The sequence below is a fragment of the Tursiops truncatus genome, chromosome 3 (assembly GCF_011762595.2).
Source record: "Tursiops truncatus isolate mTurTru1 chromosome 3, mTurTru1.mat.Y, whole genome shotgun sequence".
Classification (NCBI taxonomy): domain Eukaryota; kingdom Metazoa; phylum Chordata; class Mammalia; order Artiodactyla; family Delphinidae; genus Tursiops; species Tursiops truncatus.
Window position 1 is genome coordinate 66,638,948 of NC_047036.1, and position 12,915 is coordinate 66,651,862.

At 38.7% G+C, this 12,915-nt stretch overlaps 1 protein-coding gene across 3 annotated transcripts in view; it reads right to left on the reverse strand.

The window, feature by feature from the left end:
- Positions 1-12,915, reverse strand: part of EDIL3 (EGF like repeats and discoidin domains 3) — a 429,794-nt gene that overhangs the window by 158,015 nt on the left and 258,864 nt on the right. The window lies entirely within an intron of this gene.

A 12,915-nucleotide genomic window follows, 5' to 3' on the forward strand; every position in this document is an offset into this window, starting at 1 on the left:
TAAAAAGAGTTTCAAGGATGCTTGTCCTTGATTTGTACAATGTTTGGATGGAAAAATGCAGCAGGCAGGGAGGCCATTTATTGTAGGCCCGTCAGTGGCATGGCAGAGTTAGAGAGCCAGCTTTGATTAATTAAACTGCTTAGCCTTAGAAAGAACTGTGTACCATTTAGTTGTTTACTTCTAAAGACCTTATGCTGAATTGGATATCTTCACTGAATTTTTAACCATTTAAAAAAAAATCAGACCTCAAACTACACTATTCAGTATGTCTACTTTGTCAGCACTCTTAACCTACCAACCTCCCCTTATTAGCTACTATATCAACAAACACAGTGGCTGTGAACTGTTGCATTATCATATAGGCCAAACACCAATGAGCAATTTAAAAAATATATTTGCAATTTTTTACTCAGCCATAAGGCTCCCAATCTTTGTCATGCCCTCAACAGTCATTCATTCAGATAAAACATAATTTAAAAAAATATATTGACATGTTATACTTATATAGGGCTTCACAGCTTACAAAATATTTTCACATGAGCTATCTCATTGTTATGATGTCAAACTGATGAACACTTCTTTTCTCAGTCCTCAATTCCACAATTTTTTTTTTTTTAAATAAAGTTTTGTAACACTCACTTACATACTATACTTTATGTTGCTGATCACTAAAGCCCAGAAGAGGGAACATGACTCTGGGGGGTTCTTGACCAAAGCATGAGTCTGTGAGGTATCAGTTTAATTCCTTAAAAATTGAGTGGTCCTCAATTTTTCTCATTTTAAAAATTGTGGTTATGGTGACCCCTAATTCACCAGCTGTGAGGTAAGGAAAGGTAAACAGTGCTTTGCCTTTATGTGACTATAAATTGTGAATAATGAGCTTGGTTCTACAAGGCCACTTGCATTTCTCTCTTTAGAGATGAGGTGATCCTAGCCTTTTAGCTCCTGTGGAGCAGGCACCAGATCTTACACTGTTGCATCCTTAGATGCTCACAGTTGCTTGGCTTGTACACAAGAAGAGCTCAATAAATATGTGCTGAATATTGGTGGCTTCCCCCCCCCCCCAAACAGCAAACTAATAAGCAAATCCAACTCTTACACTTTATTTCACACTGGAAAGTTGTCACACACTAGCTTTCCTTCACTCATCATTTGGACCACAATCAAATGGATGTCATCATAATAAAAGGTTCAAAATCCAATTTCCTTTTGCCTGTGCCATCCACTTCCCCAATGTCCTATTAAATGCAACAATTATAAAAACTAATGAAGGAGTTGCAATTCAGAATGCAAATGATTATACACTTAAGACTAAGTGACCTTAAGCAGCAAACAATAAGATGCTTAAAAGAAAGATAATATGGAGATAGACACTGCTATCACTATCCATAAGTGAGGGAAGGATATGAAATAATACTTGAAAAACAATATTAGACAAGCATTCTGAAGTTTGAAAAATGCATCCATATATGTTTCCTCACATAATCAAAATAATATTTCAAGGAAAAATGATTATCACACCTATTTCATAAATGAGGAAACCTTTGAGGAGGGAAGTTAAACTCATAAAAGATGAGTCTAGAATTTAAGCCAAATGCTCTGTGCACAAACAGAAAATAATGTCAACTGATAGAGTGAAGAGTTCAGTAATTCTTTAAAAGTTGATTCTGAATTTCTTTTTCTTCTGCGTTTTTATATGGGGATGTGTGCATAAACATACTAGGATAGAAGATAGGAAAATTAACATGAAGGAAATGTGTAGAATATTACTAGTGGTACTCAGGATACGACAGAGCTTTCACAAATTGGGATACCTTAAAATAGTAGACAACAGTCTGTGGCAGTGAGTCACAGAAGTAAATATTGAGGTATTATGGTGGTCTGTGTCCCTTTACAGGTGTTAAAAAATTGACCTACTACCATTATTGGCCTATATACTGCTTATCTAATATGGATAGGTTTATTCAGTCTTGACTAATTTATTGACCTCTTACTACATGCCCATCTATTCATCAATCCATCCATCCACTCTCCATTCATTAAATTCAGTTTTGAAAAATGCATATTCATTAAAGGCCTACTATATACCAAGCACTTTTCCAGGCAGTGGAGATACAGGGATGAACAAGGCAGAAAAAGTCTCAGCTCTCAGAGTTCATATTCTAGTGGAGAGACAAACTATACACAAACACTTAAATAAACAAGGAAATACCATGAAGTGATAAGTGAAAGAAAAAAAAGGGTAAACCAGGTGGGAGTATGAGATGATCAGAGATGGCCTTTCTGAGAGGTGACATAAATCTGATCTCTGAGTGAGAAGCAGAAGTCAGCTACTGCACTAGATTTACTGTACTGGTTTTCTGAAGGAAACATTTTAATATAATAGAGCAGAGGCTGTGAGGTTGGATGCACAGGATTCCCTGGGAGAATGGGAGAGGGAATTATAAGCCAGTTTGGGCTTCAGGGAAAGACTTCCTGGAATAGAGTAGGGATTAACATAGTGAAGAAGAAAGGAAGGGCAGACAGAGAGATAGGAAACAGCCTGGCATGATTAGGGAAGTAGAGGCAGATCAGTATTACTAGACCAAGATGGGCTGGTCAGAGGATAGTCAATGATGGGATGAAGAAGCAGAGATAGCCTAGATTATTTTGCTGAGAAAAATTGATTCTATTAGTGATGGGGAGCCTTTGAAGGATTCTAACTATGGTGATATTGTCATTTAATATAAATGACTGAAGAGGGGACAAAACTATGGCCAAATAGCAAGCTACTACCATGGTCCAGGTGAAAAATGATGCAGGTCTGAAAGGGAAATGGAAAGAAGAGTTCAAAGCATACTTAGAAGTTAAAATTGAGCAGAGCTAGTGTTAATTAGATGTAGAATGGAAGAGAGAAATGGAGTATCTTCGAGGGTGACAGATAGTAAATAGCAGATAGCAGCTCCCAGTTAAGGGATTGGCCACGTCTCACAAATAACACCTTTGAATCTAATTCCTTCCTTAAAATTTTATCAAAAATTATTCTTCCTGGTGGATTGCATTTGAGGGGACCTGTTTTAGTCCCACCTGCTATTACCATGCAGAACCCTATGGGCTACATTCACATCAACCAGGCTGCAGGGACAGGATTGAAAATTGAAAACCTGCCTCTAAGCTGAGGCCACACCCAGAACTTCCTTGCCCCATGGCTTACCCATGTGTGTACATCTGCTGTCCCACAAAATGGGGAGCCCCTTTGTAGACAGGGATTATATCCCACATAGTATCCAGCAGCAAGCCTCATTCTTAGCAGAAAATTAATCTTCAAATAAATATAAAAGGTAAATAAACAGTAAAAATTACAGCTAACATTGTAACATTTTATTTGTGTAATTTATTTTTAAATTAAAAAATTATTTCACTTAGTCTCTCAAGAGTACACAGATACTGAAGCCTTTAGAAGTTGTTTACATGCTAAGTGAAGAGGGAACGCATTTCTTCCATAAGGAAAAAAGAAACAAACACAGACTGGCAGTCAAATGGGTTACTTCTCTTTCAACTAGTTGCCACAAAGTAACCAGGTATTTCTGAAATTGTCCACCATTACCCCTAGAGTGGGACCAGCGGCAATTTGATCACTGTCAAAGATGGCAGTAGGACATGGTGGTCTACATTTCCTGACCATAAGAGCTGTGTTTATGTATCTCTGGTATTGTGCTTGCTTTTGTCAGATTCAACAATAATCCTAAATTAATGAGTCCAATCAACAACGATTACCAAAGGCTTTTAGGTGTCATTTACATAATCAGTTAAATAACTGCTTTGCCTGAATTGTCTGAGTGGCCTGGAAATGCCTTTGACCGGAGGCCCTGCTGTTCAGATGAACTGAGCAAGTGAGTGATGTCACCTGGAAGGCTGAGTAAGAGCAACTGGGCCAGCTGGGGCCAAGCCTCACATGCTCTCCCCAGAGCGGCTTCTCTGCCTTTGCCAAGTTCACGCGCAAATAAAATAGCTTCAAAGTGAAGTCCTTCTCACTCTGCAAATTCATTTTCTGGAGCGTGGCAAAGAATGGAGTCTGCACTTTATTGATCTTTCAGCTGACAAGGAAGCAGTGCCTCAAGATGTCTCACATCTTGTTCCTGAGGGTGCTGATTAAGCCTTTCAAACAAGGGAGATGCTTGGCTGAATCTGTAACAGGAATGTACTGCTTTCATTCGCTCTATCTCAGTATCCAGACATCTTCAGAATGAAAGGATTTCAAATTAAAGCCATGTAAGAAACAAATCTTTAAACATCTTCAGTCTTCTCTTTCTCTGGGCATCTCATCTTACAGGAGTGAGACCTCTGCTGTGCTTAGCATAGCACGATAATTGTGCTGAACACGAGCGCTGGCGAAAGAATTACTGATGACCTCCAATACTGCAGAAGCGAATGCTGATTCAAGCAGAAACTTCCCTCTGTGCCACTTGGACCATGGCCTTTCTTTTATTCCTAGTGTTTGCTCTACTTTGGAGTTGTCTTGATACTAGGTTCTAAATTGGTGAGGGAGAGATCAAGGTCACTATTCCTCACACTGCGCCTCAGAGGTTAACAGGAGCCCTGAAGATTTTTTGCTTGTGAGTCTTGTCACTTAAGCTCCCCCACTGCCCCCCCCGCCACACACACACTTGCTGATTTCTCTCAAGCTATCATTTTGCTGGTGTTGCGGACTGGTGTCAGAGGAAAGAGGACAAGGGATAGAACGACGATAGGAAGTATAAGAAAGGCTGATCTCAGGAATAGGGTTTGGATGCACTGGTTTGGTGGTAAGAGACCAGGGAGGTGGGAAGGAGCTCCCCGCACATGGTGTGAGAATGTGAAAGTGGACATGCACAGCACAGCCTTCCCTTCACTCACAAATCCCTGAAGAGCACCCTGGGGGTCAGCCAGCTGCCCCCCATTGCACTGGAAGTGATCACCTTAAAAGGACTGAGAGTGAAAATCCCATTTGGTGATGTTTGTTTCTCTCCACACTTAGAGAATGCTGCTTTGTGTCAAGACATAGTTTTCACATATGGCCACAGTAACGTTGCTTAGGGAAACCAGTAGCTGAAAAATCATCAAAATGATTTCCAAAAATTAGTTAAGCGTATTTGGTATTTACATAAAATGAAGGTGTAACTTGGAGAAAACTCTATTTCTTTGCATCAGATGGGCTGCTTACACTCGATAAATGCTAATTTTCTTCACAATCTTGAAGACTGATTCTGTGATACGTGGCCACTAAAGAATTTTCCCCATTCTATTAAGAACTGTATTATTTTCAATATCGAGAAGCTCAGAGGTGCCCGAGATAAATGATGAGGAACAACTATTCGTGCATATTTTTTCTCTCAGATAATAAACTTCTTAAAGGTAGAAACCATGCCTTTTGCATTATTTATGTTTCCAAAGCACTTAGCACAGTGACTTACAATTGGCAGTTCTCAATATTGTGGGTTAACATAAATTAAAACAAATCATTGTTGTTTTGGAATTACTTCTCTTCCTTTCTTGAAACTGAATTAATCTTCTGAATGTAGATATTATCACTCTAAGGATTCTATATACTGGGTGGGTGTTAAAATCAGAAATTCTTTCTTGGTATGCTGGAACACTTGAAATACATAAGAAGTAGTGCTTGGAGGTAGGGGAAGCATCTGGAAGGAAAACCAGCCTTTCTAAAGTTACAAATTCAATTCTCAGCCATCTAGCTATTTTCCTGTAAAATGTGGTTATGCTTTTCTTCACACTGTATTATCTCAAGTCAATTATGATGTACTATCAGTTTAAATTAATTGTTTTAAATTCCAGAAAAAATTAAACTCATGAATAAGCTAAATTTGAATAGGAAACTGTCCACTAATATTTCCCCAATCTAATTTTTGAGCATATTGATGCAGAATGATAGTGTTACTTAAATAGCAGGGCCAATGGACTCTAGTATTCAAAGGCCAAAATTTGTATTGAGATAATTCACAAAGGTCAATCAAATCTAATATTATCATCCTGTCACAGCTAACAGCATTGCCATAGGACTATCAAAGAGCACATTTTAGTTTGTTTAAGATATATTCTTTCAAAAGAGAAAAGCATACAGGCTTTTCAAGCACTGAATGTACTTTTGCAGCCAGGCAAGATTTCAGTAACTTGTACTCAGGCTTCCACTTACACTACACAATTCATCTTCTACCAACTATGAAGATAACAACATGGTTTGATGAAACATTTGTCTGTAGAGTCAAAAGCCTGCAATTCAAAAACCTGCAGATGTATACCTATTCTTGCCTTCCGACAAAACATACATCTGCACAGGAAAGAGCTAAAAAGGGGCATAATGCCGAGGTAAATGCTAAAGGTGGGATGCAGTTGCTTCAAGAAACATGAGTCGAATGACCAAATATAAATATCCAAACACTGCTATGCAGAAGACACTTTTCCACACTTATAAGCTATTTACATCTTTTAAGTGTCTTTGGTAAATGCATATAAATACTGCAAGGTGTTGCCTCTGATGTTTTATTATAGCAATATGATTGGCATGTCAAACAGACTTTTATTTGAGAGATGAATCACTGTCCCATATCCAGTTATCAGCTATCTGGTCATTTTTTTCCTGTACAATGCAGCTTTGCTTTTCTTCATGCTGGATGTTATCTCAGGTCAAGTATGAAGTCTCAGTGTTCCAGAGGTCAAAAGAAACTAAGCAAGAAGAGGATAAACAGGAAGCCATTGCAGATGGCAGGTACAGCATAATGAGCCCTCTCTAATGCTAGCATACTTTGGAAAGTTGGTGGAACAAGGGATGGAGGACAAAATGGAGCCTGGAAGTACAGAGTAGATGATTTGATTATTTGAATTCTAGAGATGTCTACATGTATATTCACTTTTAAAAATATAAAGAAGCGTTTGTCATAGAGAAAATAAATACACAATAATCATAGAGTCAGAGAACTGTTAGTGTTGGAAAAGGGAACTAAAAGTTCTCGCAAGTAATTTTTTTAAGTCTGCTCTCAACGTCACAACCTCAGCTCCATTATTTTTCCTCCTTCCAAACTAAATAAAAAAGTAAATCATTTGTCAGCATTTCCAGTAGAGAACTGAGACAGAAGATGAATTCTTGATGATAATGCATTTACTAATCGAACATTCCTAGAGAAGAAAGTATCACAAATGCTTTGCATATAGTATTTGCAATGATTTTGGTAGTTCTGAAAGGGAAAACCCAATGTAGAATTTTAAACAAAACAAATGTAAAGCTACAAAAACAAAGGATGCTTTATGAATTTTATAGAAACAGCATTCTAGGAGAATTAATAGAGTAACAATTTTATTACCAATCTGTAGAAGCTAAGCCAGCTTTTCATATATTAACTCTTATCTGAGATTCATATGAGATCTATTTTATAATGTAATGAATATAGGTAAGCCTATTAAAATAAGAAATTTAACTTTTGTTTCTTTTCAAAGTAATTTTATATAATAATGGTAGACCCTGATATTTTGTTATGTTCAGGTTAAATGTTCATTTTTGTTGGACAGTATTTGTAGAAAAACAACTAAAGTGTGTATCAGAGCTACCTAATAATGCACACATATATTTCAGAGAAGGTATTAAAAACCTTAAATCTGGATTTAAATCTTCAACTGCTGAAAAGAAGACAGAATATTAGCTATGTTCAACAAAATATTCATAATGAGATACATTGCTACTTTCTGGTATGTTCAAACAGAATATATTATTATTATGTAGTCTGACCTAATGATTAAATAAATAGGTATGCTTCTTATAAACTTATGTTAAGAATAGATGACAAGGAGGGACCTTCAAGATGGTGGAGGAGTAAGATGTGGAGATCACCTTCTTCCCCACAAATACAACAAAAATATATCTTCAGGTGGAACAACTCCTACAGAACACCTACTGAATGCTGGCCTCAGACTTCCTAAAAGGCAAGAAACCCCCCACGTAGCTGGGTAGGGCAAAAGAAAAAAGGAAAAACAGAGACAAAAGAATAGGGATGGGACCTGCACCTCTGGGAGGGAACTGTGAAGGAGGAAAAGTTTCCACACACTAGGAATCCCCTTCAGCGGGGGGGGGGGGGGGGGGACAGGTGGCGGTGGGGGAGGAAGCTTCAGAGCCATGGAGGAAAGCGCAGCAATAGGGATGCAGAGGGCAAAGTAGAGAGATTCCTACACAGAGGATGGGTACCAACCAGCACTGACCAGCCTGAGAGGCTTGTCTGCAGGCTCGGGCTTCGGAGGTCAGATACCAGGGAGAGGACTGGGGTTGGCTGCGTGAACACAGCCTGAAGGGGGCTAGTGTGCCACAGATAGCCAGGAGGGAGTCTGGGAGAAAGTCTGGAACTGCCTAAGAGGCAAGAGACTGTTGTTTTGGGGTACGCGAGGAGAGGAGATGCAGAGCACTGCCTAAACAAGCTCCAGAGACGGGTGCGAGCCACGACTACCAGTGCGGACACCAGAGACAGGCATGAGATGCTAAGGCTGCTGCTGCCACCACCAAGAAGCCTGTGTGCGAGCACAGGTCACTATCCACACCTCCCCTCCCAGAAGCCTGTGCAGCCCAGGGACAACTTCCCCAGGAGAACACATGGTGCCCAGGCTGTTGCAACACCATGCTGACCTCTGCCGCTGCAGTCTCGCCTGGCATTCCGTACTCCACCCTCCCTCCGGCCTGAGTGAGCCAGAGCCCCCTAATCACCTGCTACTTGAATCCTGTCCTGTCTGAGTGAAGAACAGACGCCATCAGGCAACCTACATGATGAGGCAGGGCCAAATCCAAAACTGAACCCCAGGAAATGTGCGAACAAAGAAGAGAAAGGGAAATTTCTACCAGAAGCCTCAGGAGCAGCAGATTAAATCTCCACAATCAACTTGATGTACCTGCATCTGTGGCATAACTGAACAGACAACGAATCATCCCAAAACTGAGGTGGTGGACTTTGGGAGCAACTGGAGACTTGGGGTTTGCTTTCTGCATCTAATTTGTTTCTGGTTTTATGTTTATTTTAGCTTAGTATTTAGAGATTATTATCATTGGTAGATTTGTTTATTGATTTGGTTGCTCTCTTCCTTTTTTTTTTTAATATATATATTTTTTTCCTTCTCCTTTTGTGAGTGTGTATGGGTATGCTTCTTTGTGTGATTTTGTCTGTACAGCTTTGCTTTTACCATTTGTCCTAGAGTTCTGTCTGCCCGTTTTTTTGTTGCTTTTTTTTTTTTTAGTTGTTATCATTGGTGGATTTGTTCCTTGGTTTGGTTGCTTTCTTCTTTCTTTCGTTCCTTTTTTATTATGTTTTTATATTTTTAATTTTAATAATATTTTTTCTTTCCCTTCCTGCCTTTCTTCCTTCCTTCCTTTCTTTTTTCCTTCTGAGCCAAGTGGCTGACAGGGTCTTGTTGCTCCAGCTGGGTGTCAGGCTTGAGCCTCTGAGATGTGAGAGCCGAGTTCAGGACACTCGTTCACCAGAGACCTCCCAGCCCAATGTAATATCAAAAGGCAAAAACTCTCCCAGAGATGTCCTTCTCAAAACTAAGACCCAGCTCCACTCAACAACCAGCAAGCTACAGTGCTGGACACCCACGGCAAACAACTAGCAAGGCAGGAACACAACACCACCCATTAGCAGACAGGCTGCCTAAAATCATAATAAGTTCACAGACACCCCAAAACAAACCACCAGAGGCGGTCCTGTCCACCAGAAGGACAAGATCCAGCTTCATCCACCAGAATACAGACACCAATCCCCTCCACCAGAAAGCCTACACAACCCATTGAACCAACCCTACCCACTGGGGGAGACACCAAAAACAACAGGAACTACAAACATGCAGCCTGTGAAAAGGAGTCCCCAAACACAGTAAGTTAAGCAAAATGAGAAGACAGAGAAATACAAGCAGATGAAGGACCAAGGTAAAAACCCACCAGACCAAACAAATGAAGAGGAAATAGGCTGTCTACCTGAAAAAGAATCCAGAGTAATGATAGTAAAGATGATCCAAAATCTTGGAACTAGAATGGAGAAAATACAAGAAGCGTTTAACAAGGACCCAGAAGAACTAAAGTGCTAAAGAACTAAACAATGATGAACAACAAAATAAATGAAACTAAAATTTTTCTACAAGGAATCAATAGCAGAATAACTGAGGCAGAAGAACGGATAAGTGACCTGGAAGATAAAATAGTGGAAATAACTGCTGCAGAGCAGAATAAACAAAAAAGAATGAAAAGAATTGAGGACAGTCTCAGAGACTTCTGGGACACCATTAAACACACCAACATTTGAATTATAGGGGTCCCAGAAGAAGAACAGAAAAAAAGGGGCTGAGAAAATATTTGAGAAGATTAGAGTTGAAAACTTCCCTAATATGGGAAAGGAAATAGTCAATCAAGTCCAGGAAGCACAGAGAGTCCCACACAGGATAAACCCAAGGAGAAACAAGTCAAGACATATTAATCAAATTATCAAAAATTAAATACAAAGAAAAAACATTAAAAGCAGCAAGGGAAAAGAAATAACATTCAAGGGAATTCCCATAAGGTTAACAGTTGATCTTTCAGCAGAAACTCTGCAAGCCAGAAGGGAATGGCAAGACATATTTCAAGGGATGAAAGGGAAAAAGCTACAACCAAGATTACTCTACCCAGCAAGGATCTCATTCAGATTTGACAGAGAAATTAAAACCTTTACAGACAAGCAAAAGTTAAGACAATTCAGCACCCCCAAACCAGCTTTACAACAAATGCTAAAGGAACTTCTCTAGGCAGGAAACACAAGGGAAGGAAAAGACCTACAATAACAAACCCAAGACAATTAAGAAATTGGTGATAGGAACATACATATCTATAACTAACTTAAATGTAAAAGGATTAAATGCTCCAGACAAAACACATAGACTGGCTGAATGGATACAAAAACAAGACCCATATATATGCTGTCTACAAGAGAGCCACTTCAGACCTAGGGACACATACAGATTGAAAGTGAGGGGACAGAAAAAGATATTCTACACAAATGGAAATCAAAAGAAAGCTGGAGTAACAACTCTCATATCAGACAAAATAGACTTTAAAACAAAGACTATTACAAGAGACAAAGAAGGGCACTACATAATGATCAAGGGATCAATCCAAGAAGAAGATATAACAATTGTAAACATTTATGCACCCAACACAGGAGCACCTCAATACATAAGGCAAATGCTAACAGCCATAAAAGGGGAAATTGACAGTAAGACAATCAGAGTCGGGGACTTGAACACCCCACTTTCATCAATGGACAGATCATCCAAAATGAAAATTAATAAGGAAACACAAGCTTTAAATGACACATTAAACAAGATGGACTTACTTGATATTTATAGGACATTCCATCCAAAAACAACAGAATACACTTTATTCTCAAGTGCTCATGGAACATTCTCCAGGATAGACCATATCTTGGGCCACAAATCAAGCACTGATAAATTTAAGAAAACTGAAATCATATCAAGTATCTTTCTGACCAGAATGCTATGAGACTAGATATCAATTACAGGAAAAAAATCTGTAAAAAATACAAACACATGGAGGCTAAACAATACACTACTACATAACCAAGAGATCACTGAGAAATCAAAGAGGAAATCAAAAAATACCTAGAAACAAATGACAATGAAAACACGATGACCCAGAACCTGTGGGATGCAGCAAAAGCAGTTCTAAGAGGGAAGTTTATAGCAATACAATCCTACCTCAAGAAACATCTCAAATAAACAACCTAACCTTATACCTAAAGCAATTAGAGAAAGAAGAACAAGAAAACCCAAAGTTAGCAGAAGGAAATAAATCATAAAGATCAGATCAGAAATAAATGAAAAAGAAATGCAGGAAACAATAGCAAAGATCAATAAAACTAAAAGCTGGTTATTTGACAAGATAAAGAGAATTCATACACCACTAGCCAGACTCATCAAGGAAAAAAGGGAGAAGACTCAAATCAATAGAATCAGAAATGAAAAAGGAGAAGTAACAACTGACAGTGCAGAAATACAAAGGATCATGAGAGACTACTACAAGCTGCTATATGCCAATAAAATGGACAACCTGGAAGAAATGGATAAATTCTAAGCAAATCACAACCTTCTGAGACTGAACCAGGAAGAAATAGAAAATATAAACAAGCAGATCACAAGCACTGAAATTGAAACTGTGATTAAAAATATTCCAACAAACAAAAGCCCAGGACCAGATGAATTCACAGGCGAATTCTATCAAACATTTCGAGAAGAGTTAACACTATCCTTCTCAAACTCTTCCAAAATATAGCACAGGGAGGAACACTTCCAAACTCATTCTAAGGGGCCACTATCACGCTGATAGCAATACCAGACAGAGATGTCATATAAAAAGAAAACTATAGGCCAATATCACTGATGAGCATAGATGCAAAAATCCTCAAAAAAATACTAGCAAACAGAATCCAGCAGCACATTAAAAGGATCATACACCATGATCAAGTGGGGCTTATCCGAGGAATGCAAGGATTCTTCAGTATACCCAAATCAATCAGTGTGATACACCATATTAACAAATTGAAGGATAAAAACCATATGATCATCTCAATAGATGCAGAAAAAGTTTTAGACAAAATTCAACACCCATTTATGATAAAAACCCTGCAGAAAGTAGGCATAGAGGGAACTTACCTCGACATAATAAAGACCATATATGACAATCCAATAGCCAACATCATTCTCAATGGTGAAAAACTGAAACCATTGCCACTAAGATCAGGAAAAATACAAAGTTGCCCACTCTCACCACTATTATTCAACATAGTTGTGGAAGTTTTAGTCATAGCGATCAAGAGTAGAAAAAGAAATAAATGTAATCCAAATTGAGAAAGAATAAATAAA